Raw genomic sequence first — 23,746 nt, 5'->3', positions numbered from 1 at the left:
CAACCTTTCAATTGCACGAATATTTTTTAGTACAATTTTTAATGTACTAATACTTTGTAGATTCCTTGTGTTAAGTATCATTTAAGTTTCTTAATGTATTAACCTTTAACGAATAATTAATATAATTAATATATATATAATTATTAGTATAATTAATATATATAATTATTAATATAATTAATATATATATATCAAGATAAGTATATAAATATAATATAGATATGATATAAATAATAACATAGACGTAACAAGCGGAGAAAAATTCACAAAAAGGACTTCACGTAACACTTAACGCGTTTAACAACAATGACAATGATAACAATAATGATTCCTAAACTATTATTTAGTTTTCTTAATATTTTATCAATACTTTATAGATTTCTCGTTGTACAAAGTACGATTTAATTTTCCCACTTTCGAAATTAATAAAAAAAAAAAAAAAAAACACTGGTCTCAGATTTCTGAGCTCCGATTTATCTTGTAAATATCCATCGAGCTTGGATATAAATACTCAATTTTCTCAATTTTCTCAGAGAAAATTCAGACATCGCGATCGTCGTCATCCGACAACTGTCCACTCGCGTTTGTCGCACGCTTCAACTCTCGTTCTTCGCGCAGAATCACCCCGCGAGCACGTTGGTCGCACCACCGGTGGTTACGTGGACACCCTGTATACGTTGCACGCAAGTGCATACGTACGTACGTATGCAGGCTGGTGGAACCGGCGCGCCAATCTTAATACCGTCATTTTTCGGATTCACCGATAATTCTGGGCAGATAGTCTCACGGAGATAAGGCGAGAGCCTCCACGCAGGTGCCTCGCGGCTGGCTCTCCGCGCCGGAGGGGTTGGGGGTGGCAGGACACGGACTTCTCGTCCGCTGTTGCACGAGCACAAGAATCGCTGCTTGCGAATAAAATGGAGATAGATAGATAGAGAGAAAAAGAGAGAATAAGAGTGAGAGAGAGAGAGAGAGAGAGAGAGAGAGAGAGAGCAAAGTTAAGGTGAATCGGAAGAAGGGAAGACAACAAGCAGCAGCGTATAGTCCGTATCCCTTTGTTCGACGCGTGGCAAGATAAATTCAGCTAATAAATGACCGGGGGCTATTTACCGTGGCGGTAGCGCCTCGTTATCCGGCTCACGGCCGTATATATACGCTCGCACACAGTCTCCCCGTGTTTTGCAGCATTTTGAGCACGGCTCAGTATCGGTAAGAGGCCGATAAATCTTGGAGCTTGACTCCTCCGGCGTTTCGTTCTCTCCCTCCTTCCCACAGTCATCTCTCCCTGCTCTCCCTGAGATGCTCCGTCTCCTCTTCATCTTTACCCTTTACCCGCTGTGTCTCTCTTTCCTTCTTCTTCTTCTTCTTCTTCTTCTTCTTCTTCTTCTTCTTTCGTGTGTAATCTCTCGACCAACTGAGACTGCACTAACGGTTATGGGCATTCTGACACTTCATGCTCGATAATGTATTTGTCCAAGTTCTTTTTTTCTTTCTCTTCGACTTCTTCGAAGGACAGCAATTTCTAAATTCGATACATTTATCAGAGGATTGTAGCGTGGAAAATTGGTAGGTTATTGAGGAGAATTAAGGACAAGCATTCAAAATTAATAATTTCTAAGAAAATGTGTTTTTGGAAGAGTCCAAGTTTTTGGAGGACGGCAACTTTTAAATTCGATACACATTTGTCAGAGGATTGTAATGTGGAAAATTGATAGATTGTTGAGGAGAATTAAGGACAATCTAAAATTAGTAATCTTGAAGAAAACGTGCTTTTTGGAAAAATCCAAGTGTCTTTTTGGAGGACAGAAATTTTTAAATTCGATACATTTGTCAGAGGATTGTAGTGTGGAAAATTGATAGATTGTTGGGGAGAATTAAGGACAATCTAAAATTAGTAATCTTAAAAAAAACGTGCTTTTTGGAAAAATCCAAGTGTCTTTTTGGAGGACAGAAATTTTTAAATTCGATACATTTGTCAGAGGATTGTAGTGTGGAAAATTGATAGATTGTTGAGGAGAATTAAGGACAATCTAAAATTAGTAATCTCGAAGAAAACGTGCTTTTTGGAAAAATCCAAGTGTCTTTTTGGAGGACAGAAATTTTTAAATTCGATACATTTGTCAGAGGATTGTAGCGTGGAAAATTGATAGATCGTTGAGGAGAATTAAGGATAATCTAAAATTAGTAATCTCGAAGAAAATGTGCTTTTTCGAAGAGTCTGCCTGTCTCGAATTTTCGTCCCCCTTAACTTTAATGCGTTCAATGTTCGATAAAGTGGCACAGCAAGTTTCAAAGGAAAATCTCAATCTTCAAGGTTAAGGTAGCTGGCGAAAAAAATTCTTCGGCAATTTTGGTGGTTCGAATAAAAGTTTCACGCTTTCGAACAAGGCCAACTGCCTGTTCACGATTTTGTTTCACAATTTGTTTAAAATTTCATATCAAGATGTTACAATTGCAATTTTCACGCAAGAGGTAATCGAATTCAATTTCTCGAGTCCGCGAATGGTCTTTCGTCCACCTCGTCCATGTACATACGTGTATATGAGACCACTCGCGAAGAATCGTGCTATAATGGAGAATATCGGCGCACGGAGCGTCGTGTACAGGTTCCTCCAGCTAGTGGTCATCCAAAGTACATACACACACACACATTCACGTGCAACGTAGAAGTAAAGAGAAGAGTACTGTTATGTCCCGTACTTACGAGGGCGGGTGGGTCCTCGTCGTGAGGACTAACCTGCTATCGCAGGATCAGCGTCCGTCTTAATTATCGCCCTCAGTATCCTCCTCACACACACACACGCGCACGCATCCACACGCACACATACTCACATACGTGTAATACTTACGTCCTTCTCTCGTTGCTTCTCAGGCAATGCCTCGATACAAGCGACTGCTTACTCTCCGTGCTCTCAGAATCGTTTCGTTCGCGTCGCGTCGCGTCGACGATCTCACGGTGGGTTCTTCTGCCTCCCTCTACGAAGAGGAGGAACTCTCCTGCTTGCGAACGCGACTCGCGAGGAACCAGGTAGGACAATATCAGCCGGGCAGCGGACCGCGAGATGCATCAGCTTGTTGCCGTGGAGCCGTGATAGGGCGAGGCGGATGGAATTTGGAAAAATCGGCGCGGAACATCGCGCGGGGAGAAAACTGGAGAGGTGAATCGCAGGAGGTGCCGTTGCGGCGTGTCGCGCGTGTGTGCAGCAAGGATTCGAGATAAAGCGCGAGGCTCGCGCTTCTTCTTCTTCTTCTTCTTCTTCCAGGGAGAAAGGACAACAACGGTTCTTATCTCGTGTTTATGATCCGTTGCCAGCGCGTTTCGATAAAACCGACCGCGCCGCCCCGAATGGGAATCGCCTCGCGTTTCCTTGGTCGTGTCCTGTCCGAGATAGGGGCACCGACTGTCCGCAAATTTGCTCGGTGATAAGCGTCGCCGCTTGATAAAACTTGAAGCCCTGGAGAGGACAGAGTTTTCGTTAGTTCTGCCCTGACGAGGGACGTTTGCCATCGCTTTCGTCGTTCGCCGGTTTTGCACATACGTATATGTACCTACACACCTGAAATAAGTTTCAAATCATGCCAATGGAAATTGTTTAACATAAAAATTGTATGGTTAGAAAGGAGAAATGATGGCTTGTGTTGAGAGATTTCGAAATTTTCAAGTTCGTCTTTATCTTTCTTTTTTTTCTTTTTTTTAATTGTACCGTATATTTCTTTCATCGTAAAGAATATTAAATTTCAAGTGAGAAAGTGTTTTAGCCACATTGGTAATTCAGTTTATGTTTGTACTGTTATCCTGGTATGCAATGATACAAGTATTACCATTTATCATAGATTAGATATGACGACGATAAATTCATATTTTTTGTGAAAACGTGCGTAGTCGCGCAAAAATTTATAATTGGCACTGTATTTTTCCGTGTTACGTGCATTTTTCGCAAATGCACAGAAAATCCCCGGTCTGTTCCTTTTCCTTTCTTTAAAACTGCTGACGATCGTAATGAACGTAGGTACACGTTTGGTATTGCACGATATAACGTAACAGTATAATATCTGAACAAATGCTTGTTGTTAGAGCAAAAACTGTAATAATGAGGAGCAATTGTTCGTTGGAATAATTCGCGTAATTTGGAATGATTCACGTATAAACGGGGCCTCTTTGTGCTTCGTGCGAAAGTTTATAAAATAGGGGGAGGAAATTATTTTTCGGGTGATTGAAAGTACGTATGGTTAACTGCTCATTATACTATACTTGTCCCAACATGATGGTTGATGATTTTAAAATAGTTGCGACAGATTTGAAGATTGAAGCCTATTAGAAGATTGATTTGATTACTAAATATACGATTTGATCGTTAAATATTTTATTTTATTATTTTATCATTCCTTGTTGTGATATCTTGTAATAATCGCTGTACTATTCCTTACGTTAATTTTATTATATTTTCTCAATATTTTTACATCTCTTACCGACACGCTCAGAAACGTCCATTGAACACGACCGGAGCGAGTTCAATTTCGAATTTTTGCAACGATGCTCCTCCTCCCTATCTCGATGGACAATTTCCGATATAAACATTGAGAAAAGAGGGTGGTATAGTGGAGTGGCATAGTAATCCAGTGAAATAGCGCAGCACCTGCCCATTAACCGGTCCCATTCGCAATCGGAGAATTCCTGCGTTTAGGTAATTCGAGCCGCACAACAGAGTCTGCGGCTTAAATATCCCGTGTCAGGCGGTTTGAACTGGCCATTCCCGGGACCGCGAACCGCCGCAAGTATTTATCCAAATTACACGACGACCGTGCCGGAATGTAGCCCCCGTCTGCGACGATCCTCTCCGCCAGGTTTCTCGATCGTTTTATCGCGCAAGACGACGCGAGAGCGTACAGCGTCTTGCGAACGTACCTGAAACAATCCTGGAAATCTTTCGCTTCATTTCATTTTATTTCTATTTTATTTTATTTTATTTTATTTCTTTTTTTTTTTTTTGAGATTTCATTGGTATCGTGACGAAGTGGACGACGTATGTTTACGTAATTAGAAAAATGGAACTCGACAGACTTTCACGGCGAACGTGCATGCACAATAATGTCTGTAAAATTTTTGAATTTTGAAAAATATATCATTTTGTAGATTTTTTTTTGAAATTTCTCTAAAATAACATATTTTTAGTTACCTACGTATCCTTATGTTGCACGACATTTTGTAGATCTTTTGAAACTACATAAACTTCTCTAAAATAAGATTTTTAGAAACTAAATTTCCGCAGTCTGAAATGAGACACACAACTCGAACATTAAGTGGGATCATTTCTAACCATTTTCGACCAGTATTTCATCATTCAATTTCATTCTTGCAACTATGGCTAAAGTAAAAGCTTCTATCAATGTGCTATCATTTCCATTTCTCTGTGAAGAAATTTTCCTTCTCTCAGTTTATATAAAACTCTCCAAATCAAGTCTACTTACAATGCCAATGAAATTTCAAAGTGTTTTGCATAATGAAAAAATTTCGTCCAGCAAGTGGCCAAATTTCGAACGCTTCCGCGAGCCACCGTAGAAAATAAACGATTGTGGAGGTGAACGAGCGAGCGAGAGAGAGAGAGAGAGAGAGAGAGAGAGAGAGAAAGCCATCCGGATCGTTTTAATAATTTACGCGGGAACCGATACCAGGCGCGGAAAATAAAGATGTAGGCCCGGGACGGCCATTTTTCCTCGTTAATTGAAGGAAGCAAGCCCTTTTGCTTGGTAGATCACGATAAGCTTGCAGATCCACCAACCAAACAACGGCAAACCGAGGGCCTCCGGTTTGCGGTAGAGAAGCGAACGCTTCTTCGTTCGCCTTCCTTCACCGTGTACAGGTTGCTTCCTGTCTGGTAACCATTTCTCTTTCCACCGTCTACGAATGCACATCCTCGTGCATTGTGCACACGATAATGACGAAGAACGGCCGAAGAAAATTATCTATTATCCTTCTCGGTGGTGGAAGAAGAGAGAGAGAGAGAGAGAGAGAGAGAGAGAGAGAGAGAGAGAGAGAGAGAGACAGAGAGAGAGAGAGAGACAGAGAGAAGCAGAGACCGAATAGGTATTACGGATACCGGTATTTTTAGAGTGCGAATACCGGTATGATGCTATCAAAACGATGTTAGATCGGTAGATGTATTTCAGTATAATACCGGTAAATAAAATATTAATATATTAGAAAAGGAAAAGGAGACAATGATTAAATGTCTTCATAAAGCTGCCGTAAATTTGATGACGCTTGTACACGTATCCTTTATTATTTCTAATACTAACTCATCGTTGTATCTCCATACAATATCAGCCACGATACTCTTACTTAATTTTAAAAGATGACCGATTTCTCGATACGTTTTTCCTTTCTCTCGGTGAAAAATGACTAATTGTCGTACGTCGATAAATCGAAAGAGGAGTTGAAACAACGATTAATCGTAGAATAGAAGAATATTCCGCTAAATTACTTAAAAAAAATTACTGGAAATATGCCTAAGCGTCTGCGATATATTATTGAAGTTAAGGAGTACCTAACAAAATATTAATTATTGTTTATGTTAACAATTTTCAGGTTCAGATATTGTAGTTCTTCAAATGTCCGAATATTTTTGCCACGCTACATTTCGACATAGTTCAGTTTATTGTTTGATATTAAGAANTACCGTACCGGTATATATTTCGGTATTTTTACCATTGTGGACATCAAATACCGATAAAATACGTATGAAAATATCGGTATGGTCTTATATTAAAACCGATTTTTCAAATAGCGGTTATATTACGATAATATGGGAGCAAATACCGGTATAATACCTAAATCTCAAGATATTTTGGTTTTCAGTTTCTGAGTTGAAGAACTGATTCGTTGGCCCCTTCTTTCTCAAAATGTAATCTGATCGATGATCGATCATTGTGACTAATATGAAATGAAAAGAATGTTAATCATTATCACTGATCGAATCGAAATCATTGCAATCAAAGATGGATTAATTGATTGTAAAATGATTACAATTTTAATTGTGATTGTATCGGCCAAATAGAATATCAAATGGTAAGATATACAATAAAATAGCTTAATGACTTGAAAGTTACTGATTACAAAAGTTAATGAGGATTGTTGATTTATTTGAACGATTAATTGATCAATGATTACGGTTATCGTGCGTTTTCTCTTGAAAATTCTGCAAATTCAAACATCTTTATGGACATTGAAAAATTCATTTCCGAGTGAAACTCACTACGTTCTTCTCCGAGGATTGAAGTTTCCTCCTCGCAACTTTTGATTTTTCAAAATTGTACGATTTTCTTTCACGATGTTACAAGAGTTTAAAATATGGACAATTTGTCACAGTATTTTCACACTCGATGAAAAATTGTCGACAATTTCAAGTGCCGTAACTTCGTGAAAAGAGATCGTAGAACAATCTTCCTCGGGCTCGTTTTAAAGCGCGAAGTTTCTATTTTCACAGCATTGAGTTTGTTTCCTCCCTCGATATTCTTACGTTACCCTGAAATGATGGAAACAAAAGATACCTTTCCACCCGAAAATTTCGCAAATTCAAGCTTCTCGAAAATTTTTTTCCGAACCAAATTCATTGTCGTTTTAAAGATTAGAGTCTCCCATTTGCAACGATTCTTCGAAATTTGTTGCACGATTGTTCTATTTTCTTTTTTTTCACAAGAGTTCGAAGTATCGGCAATTTTTCACCAACCACTAAAAATAATTCTAGATAGCCAGCTGTATCGATATCGCAACCTCGAGATCTCTGAACACTGTAGAATGACATTTGTTGGAGTCAGATTGGTACACCTGAAACACGTGAGATAACTGTACCGTAGTTATCGACGGTAATCGGTATCAGAAAAGTAGTTTGGATAGTGTAGCCACGTGTAGCCATTCTCGTTAAAATTAGATCGAGTCTCGAGGTAGTTAATAGGAAACGATACTAGGCGAAACGTGCAAGGTTCCACCGCGGAATTTGCGACGTAATTGCCGATTCATTGGCGGAACGTGCTCCGCCAAAAATCTAGACTCACTCCAGTCTTCCAGAACTAGAAGCCTGAAATCGAAGCGAGCTCGCCCGGTCGCGCGATTTTTCCATCTTCGCTTCATCAAAATTCAAATTCACTTGCCGCTTGTTAATCGACCAATTGAACGGCCCCCTTTCATCGGGCTTCCTTAATGGCCCCTTCGCTCGATTAATCTCCGTTTCTAATCACCGTCCCAATTATTCCCACGCAGCTCCAAGAATCAATCTCGGCCGCCACGTATTCTACGTGGAATTTCCCCTTGCCAAGTTTACGTGGTAAACACCGTCGTTAAACTCTGTCGTCACAGCTACCTCCCCTCTCGGAAAATCTACGGAGAATCTCAAAACACAATTCGGCTCGTAGTTTGCGGAAACACACGAAGCAGGGACAAACGCGGCGGAAAGATCGGGACGACGGAAGAGGCGAAACAGATGTTGGCAATTTGGATCGTTGGCTGGTTCCCTTTGATCGGTGATAATCCGCGATTCGTACGCGTAGCCGCGTGCTCTCGTCGGATCGACGAATGAGAGGAGCAGACAGTCACGCGAAAACAGCCGATGACAAAAAGCTTGGAATCGACGCTGGCGCCTAACCTTCGTGTCGTGATATCACCGACCACCAGCGAAGAGAAGCCAGTCCAATTAACAATTGGGCTCGCTTGCTCGTCGAATTGGCCCGCAACTAGGCCGATCAATTCGTTTCATTAAATTGTTAGATTCTCCGTTAGAATTCCTTTCGTTTCCTTACTAAGAGGAATAGAAGGCGGTGTTAACATCTTGTGCTGAAGTTTATGTCGAGTATACTCGTCGTGCAGGAAAAAAAATTCGCTATTTATTGCAAAATTTAGGTAAAAGAAATTACATATATTTGCAATTTTAGTACATTTCAGAATACGTTTCTAAATGTCTTTAATTATTTTAATTTTAATCAAATATGATTTGATCTTTTTTTACGTCTTTTTATGAAATTGATGAAAATTCAAGTCCTTTTCTCCACGTTTTTGAATTTATAACGGTTTCTTTTTATAGCATAATTTTCAAAAAATGAAACGTTAAGCTCTGTAAATAGCAATAAAATTAAAAATGTTTCAAAGAAACATCAAAACAATTTATCATTTTGTTACAACGTTTAACTCAATCTTGCAGCAAGTGTAATACTGTGTTTTCGTCGAGTATACTCGTCATCGCCTAGAAATAATTAAGCACACATTCTCAGAACAAAAAGAAACGCTTAAGGGGTTAAGGAATTGTCTTCTTAATGAGAGAGAAGTGATTCGCGAGATCTTCAGTATCGTTTGACCATTGTTTCAATCGTAAAATCTTGATCGTTCGTTTCAATATCAGTATTTTTGACAGTGAGAAAGAGAAGTTGATGGAAATCGCATGATCAATCAAGTCTGAGCGTACGTTCGTGTTGCCAACATTGTTTCGCACGTGTACGTAAAACTGGATACGTAAGTGATTGTTGATTTACCGAGGAATTTGGAGGTGCGGACGCGTTATATGAAAAAAACTTTTTTTATTTTAAAAGTTATTTTCAGAATAAACGTACCGTGGTTAGTAGATACGCGGTGAAGAGCATAACTGTATCAATAACAACGAGAAATTCTTCTCGAAAATGATTTTACATGATAGAGCGATAGATGGTTTCCTCCCCTCGAAATTCAAACATTGGAAAAATGTTTTTCATGAGTAGATTCACTATGGTCCTGAAGATTGAAATTTTCCTTTTACAAAGAGTCCTTAATATTCGCTACATGATTTCTCTTTTACCATTTTGAAACGTTATATTCATGAAATAAAAATATCAGTTCTCTTCTTGCAAAGACAAATTCGCGCCTATTTATCAACAATTTAATACCTACTTAGTATTAAATTATTCTTAAATCATCCAACGCTGTTCTGATCTACATTTCAACATAAAGTTTCCCTAAAATCAGTCGTGAATATTGACAAAAGTTTCTCTAGAAATTCACACAGTCTCTAATTAGTTATCACGTTCTATTCTATCGATCAAAGCTCGTGATCAACTCGACCATACCGCTAAATATCAAATTATTCTTAAATCATCCGCTCCACATTTCACCATAAAGTTTCCATAAAATCAGTCGTGAATATTGACAGAAATTTCTCTAGAAATTCACACAGTGTCTAATTAGTTATCACGTTCTATTCTATCGATCAAAGCTCGTGATCAAGACTCTCGATCCCGACCAATTCTTCTCCAGCGGGCAAAGAGGAATCCGACTACTCGTCAGATACATTTCATTCCTCGTCTCGAAGGGGCATGATCGACCCTTCTCTGTAGGAACGGAAAAACTGCGCTGCGGAGGACGCATCTCTCCCGGAAGAGACAGTTACTTGGCACGTTTATCAGCGGATTTCTTCGAACGGCGCATCGCGCGACTCGAGGGAGAAGTTTAATTCAATCGGAAAGGCTCGGCGGGAGGGCGATAGGTGGGTGGGATCAGGAAACGGGACAGGACAAGACACGTGTAGCAGGACACGTACGCGCGGTACGTGTGTCCGGGAGAGATCGCGCGAACGCCACATAATTCCATCCGAGGTCGAGGTATCGACTTTGGGGAAACTGTCTCGAACTCGTCTCTCACCGGCGCGGCGTGGCGATTCCGGACAGTCTGGAAAGTTGCGGCATTACGGCGACCATTTTTCCTTTTAGCGAGACCCCCGTTTCTCTCTCTCTCTCTCTCTCATTCTCTTGCGCCGGTGGATTAAAACCCGGCCAAACGACCGGCCGAAAATGACGAAACTGTCCGGAGGCTGCCGCTTTGTGCAAGCTGCAGCAAGTGTATCCTACGACGGGACAGATTACGCGGACGAGGATTACCGCTCAGATCCTTTGTTTCCTCTCTCTCATACTCCTGTTCCCCTCTGTCCTTTTTACGGTTTCGTTTTGAACCAAAAACGACTCCTCGATACGAGATTAGTGGAACTTTAATCTCATTGCAGGTTGGTTAATTTGTTAATTGCGACATGGGGGAGGGGGGAGGGAGAGGGGAGACTCGGTTAATTGATTCTTTATTCAGGAGTTTTGGAGTTTTGATTCTGTTGAAGTTGCACCACGTTCACCGTTTGTCAGGGAATTGCAATTGCGGGAGGAAATTGAATTTGAGACTCGGCTTCATTGAGACTTAGTCGGAGCGTAATTGCGGAGATTTTTTTGCCGGGTACGAAATGATGACGTTAACAGGTGAAAAGTAAAAGTAATGGGCTGCAGGTAGAAAATGTTGAAAGTAACGCGAAGATGTATATTTTCTGTTTGAATTTGTTACGTAACATATTTAATATTTTGTATTTCTTTGTATATATTTAATATTGAATTTATTTGTATAATATATCTAACGTAAGTCAAAAGATCATTAATAGGAGAACGACGTTCGATCTGTGAAGAAAGGAATCGATCGTCTTAAATTAATAATACGTATTCCCCGAGTCTCTAAAATTTAAAATACATAAAATTTGAAAAAACAATTACGCAATTACTTTCTCGCCAGTCAAACAATGTAACAGTCAGCAAAGTGCCAACTGTTAAACACCGAATGTACCAAAACGAAGATTCGACGATCCATCGCCGAAAGATTTTTATTCACGCGACGACTATAAGATTCCCATTGAATTCACACGAATGCTGTTTATTGGAACAACATCTCGTTCGAAATCAACATGTCAAACAAAACAGAGTTTACGAAGAATATTTCCACCGCGACAAAATGTCCAAGTAATTCAACAGCACGTTCGAGGTACATAATTCTCTTCTCCCGCTATTTCATCGTATGGTAACGGCATTAAGCTGTTCAAAGCGGACGAGCCACCAGATGGACAACTAAATAAAACGTGCAAGTACCACAAGTCGTATGTACGATCGTTCCGAATGGGAAAGTTCAGGCGTTTTTTTTTTTTTCGGGCCCGAATTACATGATTCACGAATGTCGCTCGAAAACGGAAATCCCCTGTCGTCGTCGACGTCGCGGTGCTCGATGAAAGGCGCACGATATCGAATAACTCGAATTTTCCCCGGATGGAATACGCTTTATGATTTACAGCGCGCTTTACGTTGTTGAGGACACGGAAGCTGCGTAACTCGCTGCGTCTCTCCTTTGACAAATTAGAGTAGAATCGATCAAATAAAATATTAAATAATTAGATAATAACGGATTATTTTATATTAATTTTGTTAATTTTGTATTGATTTGCGTTATATTTAAATCAATTAGAAAATTGTGGATTAATCGAATTTCAGTGAGATCTAAGAAAAGTCTTCGGATAACATATTTCTAACATTCACTGTTTACTGTTGATAATAAAATTATTTTAATTACGCGTAAGCAATTTCGTAATGCAATTCTTAATATACTTATGGATATTATTTAACTTTGTCAATTTTGATATTATTATGTAACGCTTGTCCTGAGATTTTTGAGCACGGGTAGGTTAAGATTTAACCACTTGCGTTGGTAACTGATTCGCGGACCATAACGAGTGTCCAAATAACCGTATACAAATAATTCGTCGCTTTCTTTTTGATATACGCTCGATAGGAATTATTGAGAAGTAACAAATTTATTATTTGTTTTGCCTGGATTATACTTAAATATTGTAAATACTTAAAACTGAGAAAATGTTGCAATTTTGGGACAAAAAAATTCTCGACGTACGTGGCGCGTCATTCCAGCGCAAGAGGTTAACAAAAGACGCGCTTAGCTCTAAATTTCTCGAAATCTTCCCCGTGACTCAGCCTCTGTCGAAACAACACATTCCGCGTCAACTGCAGTCAATGTAAATTTCACGATTGCCATAAATAAGTCGCGACTCGGGACTTATTTATACGGTTGTCAACAGTGGTCTGAAAGGAATACTTTCGAGCGTGAAATGATATTGAATGTAATAAAACAGCCGTGAACACTGGCATCACCGTCGTACCGATGGAGAAAAACGAAACAAAGAGAGAAAAAAAAGAGAAAGAGAGAAAGAGAGAGAGGCAGTAGAGTATGTGCTTCCGTCACGGGTCACGAAAATATGCTAATTTCATTCTGGCCAACGATTCAACCAGTTTAACACGCGATTGCTAATTTTCTTCTCTATTCCTTCTTCTCCTTTTTTCCTTTTTCACCGTCTTTAACGATCGTGACATGCTAATGGGAGAGGACATTCTGGCGGGAAACTCGTAACGTTGCGTTTTATCAGCGACTGTTCCGTCAATCAGATTCATTTTCACCGTCGCGTCGTGAATAGAAATATGGGCAGGAGAAACGTCAACGACGATTGACTCTGCAATGATACGTTTGTATCTTCTATACAAATATGAGCTAGTAGCACATCGATTCTGGTTATCATATTGTAAAACAATAAAAACAATATTACTACGTCGTAAAATAATAAAAGCAAAATAGAAATAGTCTAGAAAGACTTTTTGAACACTTGAACTTTTTAATCTCAAATTAGATACCCCGACGTATTTTCACAAATTTTTTGTGTCAAAATTGTGTGCTGTTCTACGGTTTGATCGGTCGATTATAAAGTTACTTACGACATAAGGTATTTTACATATTTCTTTAAATTATTTACTAAGGTATTTTACATATTTTTTTAATTATATATTACGTAAATTCAATGCAAGACATTAATATTAATGTTTATATGTTTGTTACCAGGATGAGAGGAGAGGAACAAAGGAAGAGATTCCGGAAGGGGAAAGAAGAGAGGGTCGGTCGGAAATAAGAATGCAAATCCGTCAGCTGCCACGGTCCCATTTGGGAATCATGGAAAGAAATTTGTATCAACGAACGGAACTTCAAACCTCAGAAGAAATATCGCATCGTCGACGACCTACAATATCAGGATCCTTCTCTCGTTCTCCAACGACGATAGTAATTAAATAACAACATAAAAAAAACAAAGACACCCGCTTCCATCAAAAATTCCAAATACCCTCTGTAGCGTAAGAATGTCCAACATTCCTGAACACTGAGTGAGTCATATACCTGACGGTTCTCTAGTTCTTATTTTTTTTTTTTTTTTTTCTTTTCGTGTTCTTTTGACAATTTTCGAAAATATGTTTACCAGATCAAGGACTCCGAGGCACCCGCTTGTGTCAAGCCTGTTTTTCGATATTATCGAAGGCACCTTCAATGTTCCAGAAACGTCGGGAACGGTTGGCGTTGTCGGGCAAATGTGATTGGCTAGGGCGAACTAGTACAAAACAAGCAACCAAGCGTTAGAATCTCTCAGAATTTCAGTTTGCAACCAACCAATGAAGATAGGATGTCAAAAGTATTCATGATTCGTGTGCCGCGAATTAAAATCTCTGTCGCTGAGTAACGTAGTCTCGTGAAAATATATCATACCGTGACAAGACTAATAATTATACCAGGGATGAGCGCGTTTCATGATTTCTGATAGTGCATAGAGCAAGTTATTTAGAGTAAAAGTAAGTATTAGAGTAAAAATATTGCTACTATTGTCATTATTTATTAGAGTAAGTTAGTTTACCTTTTTCTAATAATCCTTTTTATACGTTTACCTGTTTATAAACGCGTTTTTCTTGTTAAAATAATTTAGTGGCGCATCGAAGCCCACTTTGGCACGTGGAAAGATTGGCACGTAGGGTGCAAAAGTTCGACCACCCCTCTGATTCATACAGTTCTATTGCTATTTAGTGAAATTTTCATCTTCTGAATATCCATGGCTCGAGTTAAACTCGAGCCACCTAGTGACTGTACTATGATTCTTGTCAACAACTGTTCCCACGTCGTTAAACCTTCTTACCTTTTATACGTTTACTGTTTATAAACGCGTTTTTGTTGTTAAAATAATTTAGTGGCGCATCGAAGCCCACTAAATTATTTGGAAGATTGGCACGTAGGGTGCAAAGGTTCGACCACCCCTCTGATTCATACATTGCTATTTAGTTAAATTTTCATCTTCTGAATATCCAACGAGTCAAACTCGAGCCACCTAGTGACTGTACTATGATTCTTCGTCGTTAAACCTTCTTACCTTCTTGATACGATTTTCTCTCTACCTATACACTCGCTCCAATCCGTTCGATTTTCTCCGCGTGTTGAGAACTCAATTCGCTCACAATATTTTTTGCCGCTCGACGCGTACGCGAAGATCAGCATTGCAGTTCGACGAAACAGAAGAAACCTGGTTCTCCTCCCCGTCCGTCAAGAATCGCCGCGTCGTGCACACTGCAGCTGCATAGGAAGAGGCGAAGGGGCCCTCGCGGTGCGTGGAAAACGCCCCGATCCCTGATAAGAATCTCATTGTCGTGGAGGCTTGCTCCACAGTTGTGGAAGAGCCTTTAGCTGAGGGTTTAACGGCGGGGAGGGAGAGGCGCGCCAACCGCATCGAGCAAATTGCAACTCTGTCGAAACTATCGGAGCGAGCGGATCGCTCGGGAGAAGAATGCGCGAACACGATTGTTAAGGGGTCTGGTCTTCAGTTACCGGGCGCCTTTTCATCGCGTACGCCCCTGTCCCGGTGTAACCTCCACCTCCGCCGCGATGATAACATCTCCCTGGACAAACGCAGCGCCGCGTCGTTCCTTTTTTTTTTTTTTCTTCCTTTTCTCTCCTCTCTATTTATCTTTCGGTTTCCTTTCTCGGTTCCCTCGTCATCCAGGCCTGTCGTCACTGTGTCGCGTCAACCCACTTTTTCAACACGCGGCCATTCCCTTCGGTTGGCTCGTCTCTACTCCCGGTCTTGTTTCCCTTTCCGATTCTCTGTATCTAGCGGTCGCCTGGATTTCGCAGGTTGTTCAGGTTCAGATTTAGTGTAACTTACAGACGAAACTAGTGTAACTTAGCGCAAGTAATATGTGTTCTTCGAAAATCAAAAGAACTACACCACCCACCTGCACTCATTGCAATAACCATCCACTAACAATAACCCACATACTGCACGAATGCCACACCACAGAAATCCAAAGACAGAAATACGCAAACATAAACCTGACTTCTCAAAATGACATACAAAGAGTATTAAAATATCTCAAAAACATAAACTACTACACGCATATCTAATGTCACCGTCGTCGCTAATGACCTCGCTGTCGATGCGACATTAAAGAAAAATAGAAGAAGAAGAAGAAGAAGAAGAAGAATATGTGTTCTTCGAAGCTCTGTACGTGTGCTGTTTCCTTTTGGCGGGAATTTTGAAATTCCATTCGGTCACTTTCGCGGGGGAAAATTCTCCAGAATTAATCAAATTATTTTGTGTGTCGACTATCCGCTGATTAATGTTAATTTATTATCCATGATATGATCCGTCGGTTACGTAATGAAAGTCGCTTAATTTACGTACTTCCGGAACCGTCAATTTTCAACCATACACTTCAATTATTACTGTTGAACTTTACGCTAATTAATACGAAACCTGACGTTCATTTAATTACGTACTATTTAATATCCAATTACTTCCGTCATTACTATCTACCTACTGATTGTATATAATGGTCAGTATACAATTAGTATTGCGACGAAACGAGATCAAAGGTCAGGATTATAATAAAGAACTTCATTTCTGGTACACTTTACATTTTTCCAATAATTTCCAAAAATTCTTGTGAACAGTCTATTTTCTTTTCTTTATCTCACTTCGTTTCCAAGCTCGTTTCAACTTATCTGTTCCATTAACATTTCTAAAATTATTATAATCTTGTTGAGAGAAAAAAGAAAGTCGCGCAGGAATAAACTCGGGCTCGTTTTAAAGCTTGACATGCACAGATCATTTTGTTCCAAAGTGTTTTGCCATTACGTAGCAAAAATGGCAAAGTGAAGACATCTTTCTTCTTGCTATCGTAATTATCACACTACGCGGAAACATTGAAAAATTTTTCCTCACGATTGAAGATTTTGAATCCTCCTCTTTACAACAATCGCCCAAAATTTTTACGAATTTTTTCTTCGCCAATTTATCGATTATTTATTGAATTGAACTAGGTGAGAATATCACGATTTCTTGAATCTTCGTCATCCAAGCCTAATATTCAAAGTTCAATAAAATAACAAAAAAAAAAAAAAAAGAAGGCTTCGACCTTCAAATTTAAAAACTTTTTCGATGTTTTTACATACTACACGTAATAATAATTTGTAACATTTTTTTATCAAGAAGAGAAGATGTAAAAACATTCTAGAACAAAATGAAAGAAGGCACTTCAACCTTCAAAATGAGCCCGATTTTACGATTTTCTTTTGCGAAATACAAATTTCTCTCTCCATCTCACTTCGTCTTGAAACTAGCTTGAACCTTTTTCGTATCCTTCCTTCCTTTCTTCGAGCTGCACGACCGTCGAAGGGCCAAATCGTCATCCGATGCCCTGAGAATTCGATTTTCAGTGGAGTTTTGCGGTGACGAGGGTTTCAAATCCCGCTAGGTAGTTGTTCCCCTTCTACTTGTAAGATTTGAAGGACAAGATCCTCTCTGGATGGATCGAGAGGGAGGGGAAGGTCTCGTGTCACGGTCCCCGGGACCGACAATATTGTGAAACGTCTTGCATCGTGGACTCCGTTCCACGACAGATTCGGATCTTCGGACGAGTCGGCTGGAAATTGGAAAACAGGTACCACGGATCCAGAATGGACATCGATTCCTACCTCGAGATTCCGTGTACATCGTTCAGGGGTGCGTGATCCTTTGTTGGGACTGCAATATGATCCTTTGTGCGAGACGGCGACGAATACATTTGCGAATTCTTTCGACGTTTAATTCTCTTTCGGGTTGGATACATATCTTACAAAGAGGACAGAAGTCTCCGTCTCCGTGGAAACGTTACGTTGATTAGTTATTTTCGTCGAAGAATTGTTGTTTGTTTCTTCCGTGGGGTGGAATATTATTATTGGAATAATTATTTTTATATATGGAATAGGTATATTATACAGAATAATTATATATATATATTTATAATAATATAATATATAATATTTATATATATATTCATAATAATATATTATATTATATATATATATATTATTAATAATATAATATATAATATTTATATATATATTCATAATAATATATTATATTATATATATATATATATTTATAATAATATAATATATAATATTTATATATAATATTTTCATTATTATTAAACCGCAGATTTCTCTGAAAATTCATATTTTTGGCGATATAAAAATTTAGAGAAGTAGCATATCTATATTTTCAATATTTTCACATAATTTTTCACGTTGCATGTAATTTCTTTCATTTAAAAATTTTCCTACAGACGCGAAAATTATTAATTTTCACGTACAACACAAACGCAAGAAATTGCGAGTTATCGTGTACAGTGAAATTCAACGATACCCTCTCGTCGTAAATGAATAAAAATCCAAGAATAACCAGTGTCGCCCGATGCAAATTGCCTCTAATAGACACCTTCAACCCTTAACCTCGCTGAAGTAAAAAAAGAAAGAGGAAAAAAAATCGCAATTCATCGATCCTCACTGTCGTCCTCGAAAGCTTATTCCACCGAGTTCCTCATACGTGTCCCACTCTTATATAAATATTAGCATACACGTACTTACACACGTAACTCCAACACACTTTGTCAAAACGGAGACGTTATCGCGGGACAGGCTGAATGCATAAAAGATCGGCCGGTTAATCGCATAATCGGGTGTCCGCTGTTTCTCCAACTATATTTTCCTCCCTTTCCTCTCTCGCCTCTCGACCGATCCTCGAGAACGTGACAGGTTAATCGAAGCAACTTAACCCGTCGTCGTGGAACGACAACGTAATTCACGAAAAATATCGCGTCAATTGCAACTTTCATTGGCGAGAAAAGTAACGGTATCATCGGAAGAATAGATGGACACGGTGAAGTTCACCGCAAAAGTCGGAAATACGGAGAAGGACTTCTTTTTGACTAGATACCTTCCTTATCCGTGAATTTCTTCCTCGATTTTTTCCCCAAGTGGATTTTTCACTCGAAGAAACCTTTGACGTAGTAGAAAGATTTTAGAATGCTTCTGGATTTCTTTGGGAGCCGATAGAAACAAAAATACTAGTCCACTGGAAAAGTAATATTGGTAATGGTGGAAAATACCAAAATGAAAACACAGAAACGAAGTTATAGAGTTTTGATTTAGAAAGAGAGACATTTGCGAAAGTTTTTGAAGAATGGACGGGAGAGAAAAAAGATTGGGAACTAGAAGATACTAGAAGACACGAAAATATTCCCCAGAGTTAAATCGTACTCGTAACAGATACTTCTAAAAAAAAAAAAAAAAAAAAAAAAAAATACTGACAGAAGTGGAAATTCTGTTGCGCAAACTCTGCGATATAATTGCAGCGTTGATGCAACGTAATAAAAATTGGTCGTTCGCCGAAATGAAATTTTTTATTTACAAAGTCACTGTGCACACTTTTCCAACAGTGATTTTATACTTGGCCGCGACGTGTAATTTATTTTTTCATTATTTCGGGATATCGATCGTCGCTGGAGACCAGTATAGAACAATATAGTTGAACATCGAAGGATAATCGTTCGATAGCTAATGAGCGAGGATGTTACGGTGCACTTAGCCGGGGTGAAAGCAAGAGTTCAGCTTCTTTTTTTTTACTAGTCCCCTCCCCCTCGTCGTAACAGGCATTCCAGGAGGAGATCCTTGTCCCTGGACGCTTAAACTTGCGATGAACTCGATAGAGAGGACTTGCGAAGTATTCTAGCGTTCACACGCGTGTCGTACGCCTCTTCAGTTATCTTTTTAATTTGTCTACTTTCGAACTGTGTTCGGTTCACGGTTGAATGGAAAATTATTCTACGTACAAAAGTACGTGGAAAATGTAGAGTACAATTTCTTTGTTTTATTTTGTATAATATCAAATATATATATATATATATATATATATATATATATATATATAATATTATACAACTTATATATTATATATTATATAATATATAATACTTATATATTATATTATACAACTTTTGTATAATATAATATCAAATATATATATATATATATATTATATTATATTATACAACTCTATAACTTTGTTTCTGTGTTTTCATTTTGGTATTTTCCATCATTACCAACATATATATGTATATATATATATATATAATTTGAAATTAATCTTCGGATTCATAAATATCGTATCCAGACATTTTGATTTTTCGACGCTCGAGCTCAAGTTCACTACTGGTAATTGGAATTAAAAAAATCTTCCAGTACAGTTCACTCAAATCTCAGATTCTTACGAGCCTTTCTTCTCTTAAAATGCTCTTCACTAGATTTAACCCAGATTTTTCACCGAGAGGAAATTATAAAATTTCCATTTCGCGGACAACAATGAAGCACTAAATCAATCGAGGGGGGAGGGGGGGGGTAAGAGAGGATTCTCCATCAATGCGATTGTCCGACGATCAAACGAAATTCCCTGATCGTCCTGATCGCCCGGCGTTTTCTTCCTCGAAATGATACCAGATCCCGTTGGCAATCGAACGAATCCTCGACCGATTCTCGTGTGAATCGCGAGGCACACGCGATACTTTTCCCTTGTTGAGGGCGACAGGATGAAAAAGAAACGGAAACGGTAGCGAATCTCTATTCTCTAGAAAGAGAGAATAGAGAGAAAGAGAGAGAGAAAGCGAGAGGATGGGACGATCGTATAGAGCACACACCGGTCTCGCCAAAAGCGTCTTCAACTTCTCGTTTCTCCGGCTGGTTTCACCGAGCCAAAAGAAACGCTTCACAATGGGACGCGGCTGTCTAACCGGCGACTCGGCCCATTATTTATTAAAGAACCATTCTTTTTATCGGCCGATAGTTTTCTGGCCCTGTCTTTTCACCGACAGACCACTCTCTCCCCTCGCCCCTGGCTGGAAAACTTCACAGCGTGGAAAGAGATTGGTTACAACGTCTCTCCAAGGGGAGAGAACGTTATACGAGGTCGCAACCGTGTGTCGCGCGTATAGAGGAGAGAAACGACGACGTGGAAAGGCCACCGAGAAATCTTGTTCGCTCGCGATGGTTATCTTACGTCGGTGTGCACGAGGCTTAACCTCTTGCGCTGGAATGACGTGCCACGCACGTCGAGAGCTGTTTGTCTCGAAATTGCAATATTTTCGCAGTATTAAGTACTTACTTAAGTAGAACACAGGCAAAACACAGAATAAATTTATTGCTTCTCAATAATTTCTACCCAATGATCGACGAGTTCGAAAGAAAAAGAAAGCGACGGAATTATACGGTTCGGTCACTCGTTATGGTCCGCAGTCAGTTGCCAGCGCAAGATGGTTAAAAGAGACACGATCCGTTCTCTCTGGCCACGACCAACATCCAGTGAATTACCAAGCTGTTTGTCAATAGTCACGACTCTAGCTCGACAATGTTTCTGATCCACTGACGCAATAATTATAGAGCGTGTTGCTGTTGTGCAAGGTGGTAAGTTCTGCATATCGATAGGTTACGCTACCGGCAGAGTATCAGAAGAATTTCAAAATGTCCCATATGCCGTTTTACTCGAACCCAATATTCTACATCTCACGTACTACATCCCATATTCATATATAGTCACGCACAGTGTTGCATATCCCATAACGATCTATGGATATTCCACGTTTCACAGATGGTATCCCACACTCCACATTCTGCATCCACACACCTCGCATCTTATATTCCACGCCTCGTTGTTCCATTCTCATTGTTCCTGTGCAGTTATTCTACATCCTGCGTTCCATATTCCACACCGTAAATTGAATTATTACATATCCAATATCCTGTATTCCACATTCCACATCTCATCACGTTCTATATCCTATATTTTATATTCCACATTTGATAATTCTGCATTCCACACACATTTGATAATTCACATCACACATCTCGTTATATATCTTGTGTCTCCAACATTTCATATTGTATATCCTACAGAGATAATTTTTAGGCAAGGAATTTCATTTTGTGGGAGAAGAAACTTTAGGCGTTGAAAAATTAGCTTTATGAGAAATTTGTGGGCTACGAAATTTCTTTAGGCGTTGAAAAATTAGCTTTGTGAGAAATTTGTGGGCTACGAAATTTCTAACTAGCCCATAAATTGTGTTTGTGGGAAATTTGTGGACTATGGAGTAAATTTGTCAGGATAGAAATTTTTCGAAGCGTCCACGGATTAATTTCTGTGCGATAGAAAATTTCGAATTACCGTCCACAAATTATTTTTATGGGAAATTTATTCGCCTTTTGCTTATATTAAAGGCAAGTATTGAGCGTGGGAAGATGGATTTAGGAGTAATATAGAAAGTGTAGAATATACGATGTAGAATATTGTATACAGAAAGTGAGGAAAAATGTTTTAGAATGATGTATGATTTATGGGATATTAAACTGGATTTGAGGGTTAGTGATGTTAAAAAAAAATGTAACAATTAATTACAATTAACAAGGTATGTGAAATGTGAAATTTGGAATGAAAACATTAATATTGCTAAAATGGAAATTTTAAAACAGAAATGTTAATATTGTTGAAATATGATAAAGGAGAATGTTCTACAGAAAATAAGATAATGAGCACGGTATATGAAATATAAAAGTGGGATGAAAATTAGTGATGTAGAATATGGGAATTTATGATGCAGGATATTAACTAAAATATCTGTATAATACCTATATAAATGTGGAACATGTTAGTAGCCAAGAAATTGGAATAAAATACATCTGTTGAAGACACTGAACACGCAAGAGAATTATCGGTTAGAGAATTAATTTAGAAAAAAAAAAAAAAAACAAATTAATACTTACCCTGGTACGAATCCAACAGAAGTATTAAAAATGAATTTCACAAATATTGGAGTTCTTCGACGTAACGACTTGTGTAAATGCTGTTGAAAATTCTTTGACGATACACTTTAGCGGATTTCTGTACCAAAGGCTTCTAGTGTCCACCTAATTTCCACCGCGATTGGAAAAAAAAAACGACCCGCATAAACGAATGAACGATATTTGATCTTTATCCGATCACGTTTGTTGAGTTGACTAATTAAAGTTAATTACACGGGCGAAAAAGAGAAAAGGAAAGAAAAGAAGGAAGACACTGACGATGGTGAAACAGTTTAAAAGATGAAAGGATCGGTGGATTGCCTTTGTCCTCGTTTACCTTTCGATCTCCGCTACTTATTTCCACCGTTGCGAACTCTGTGAAATCGGGCGTTCCCGCAGTTTACGAGCGTAAATGTAGTAATGAAACATCCCGTTCTTTCCGAGTCAGCGACAGTGAAACCCAGCTGGTCAATATGATCGGCCATCGAACGATTTTCCCTCTGGATTTGTATGAAAAGATCAAACGAACGTTGAAGTCACTGCGAACGTTTCCTCTTTGCCAGTAATTCTCTCGTCAATGGGCGCAAGTTATGAATTTACTATCGATCGCATTTAATCAGTCGTGAGGAATCGTCCAAAAAACGAGATGGAGGTTTAAACGGGACGGAGAACTTGAAATGACGTGATCTACGTGTGTTCCAAAGATGAGATTTACGTTACTAGGATTTTTAAAATTTCATTACCATAAACTATCGTATTTCACCAAATGATGATTAGAGTTCGGATATTTAATTGGTGAAAATAAATAAATCTCTTTCCCTCGTGAAAATCCGATCATAGATAGACGTCGACAAACGAAATATTTTACAATTATCGTAAAATTGAAGTAATTTAAAATTTTACATCACGAGA

At 38.8% G+C, this 23,746-nt stretch overlaps 1 long non-coding RNA gene across 3 annotated transcripts in view; it reads right to left on the bottom strand.

Annotated features, from left to right (window-relative positions):
- Nucleotides 1-4,430: 4,430 nt before the first annotated feature.
- LOC122538889 overlaps nucleotides 4,431-23,746 on the bottom strand; it is a 173,877-nt gene continuing 154,561 nt past the window's right edge. For 2 of the 3 annotated variants that reach the window (XR_006308940.1, XR_006308938.1), the window contains exon 5: nucleotides 4,431-4,906. This is a non-coding gene — a long non-coding RNA (uncharacterized LOC122538889). Of the gene's footprint in view, nucleotides 4,907-22,901; nucleotides 23,335-23,746 lie in introns of those variants that run through there. The other variant, XR_006308941.1, reaches the window with a different exon arrangement.

This window comes from Frieseomelitta varia, unplaced genomic scaffold (assembly GCF_011392965.1).
Source record: "Frieseomelitta varia isolate USP_RPSP 00005682 unplaced genomic scaffold, Fvar_1.2 scaffold_182, whole genome shotgun sequence".
NCBI lineage: Eukaryota > Metazoa > Arthropoda > Insecta > Hymenoptera > Apidae > Frieseomelitta > Frieseomelitta varia.
Note: the sequence above shows the minus strand (reverse complement) of the source record. Positions and strands in the feature narration are given on the sequence as shown.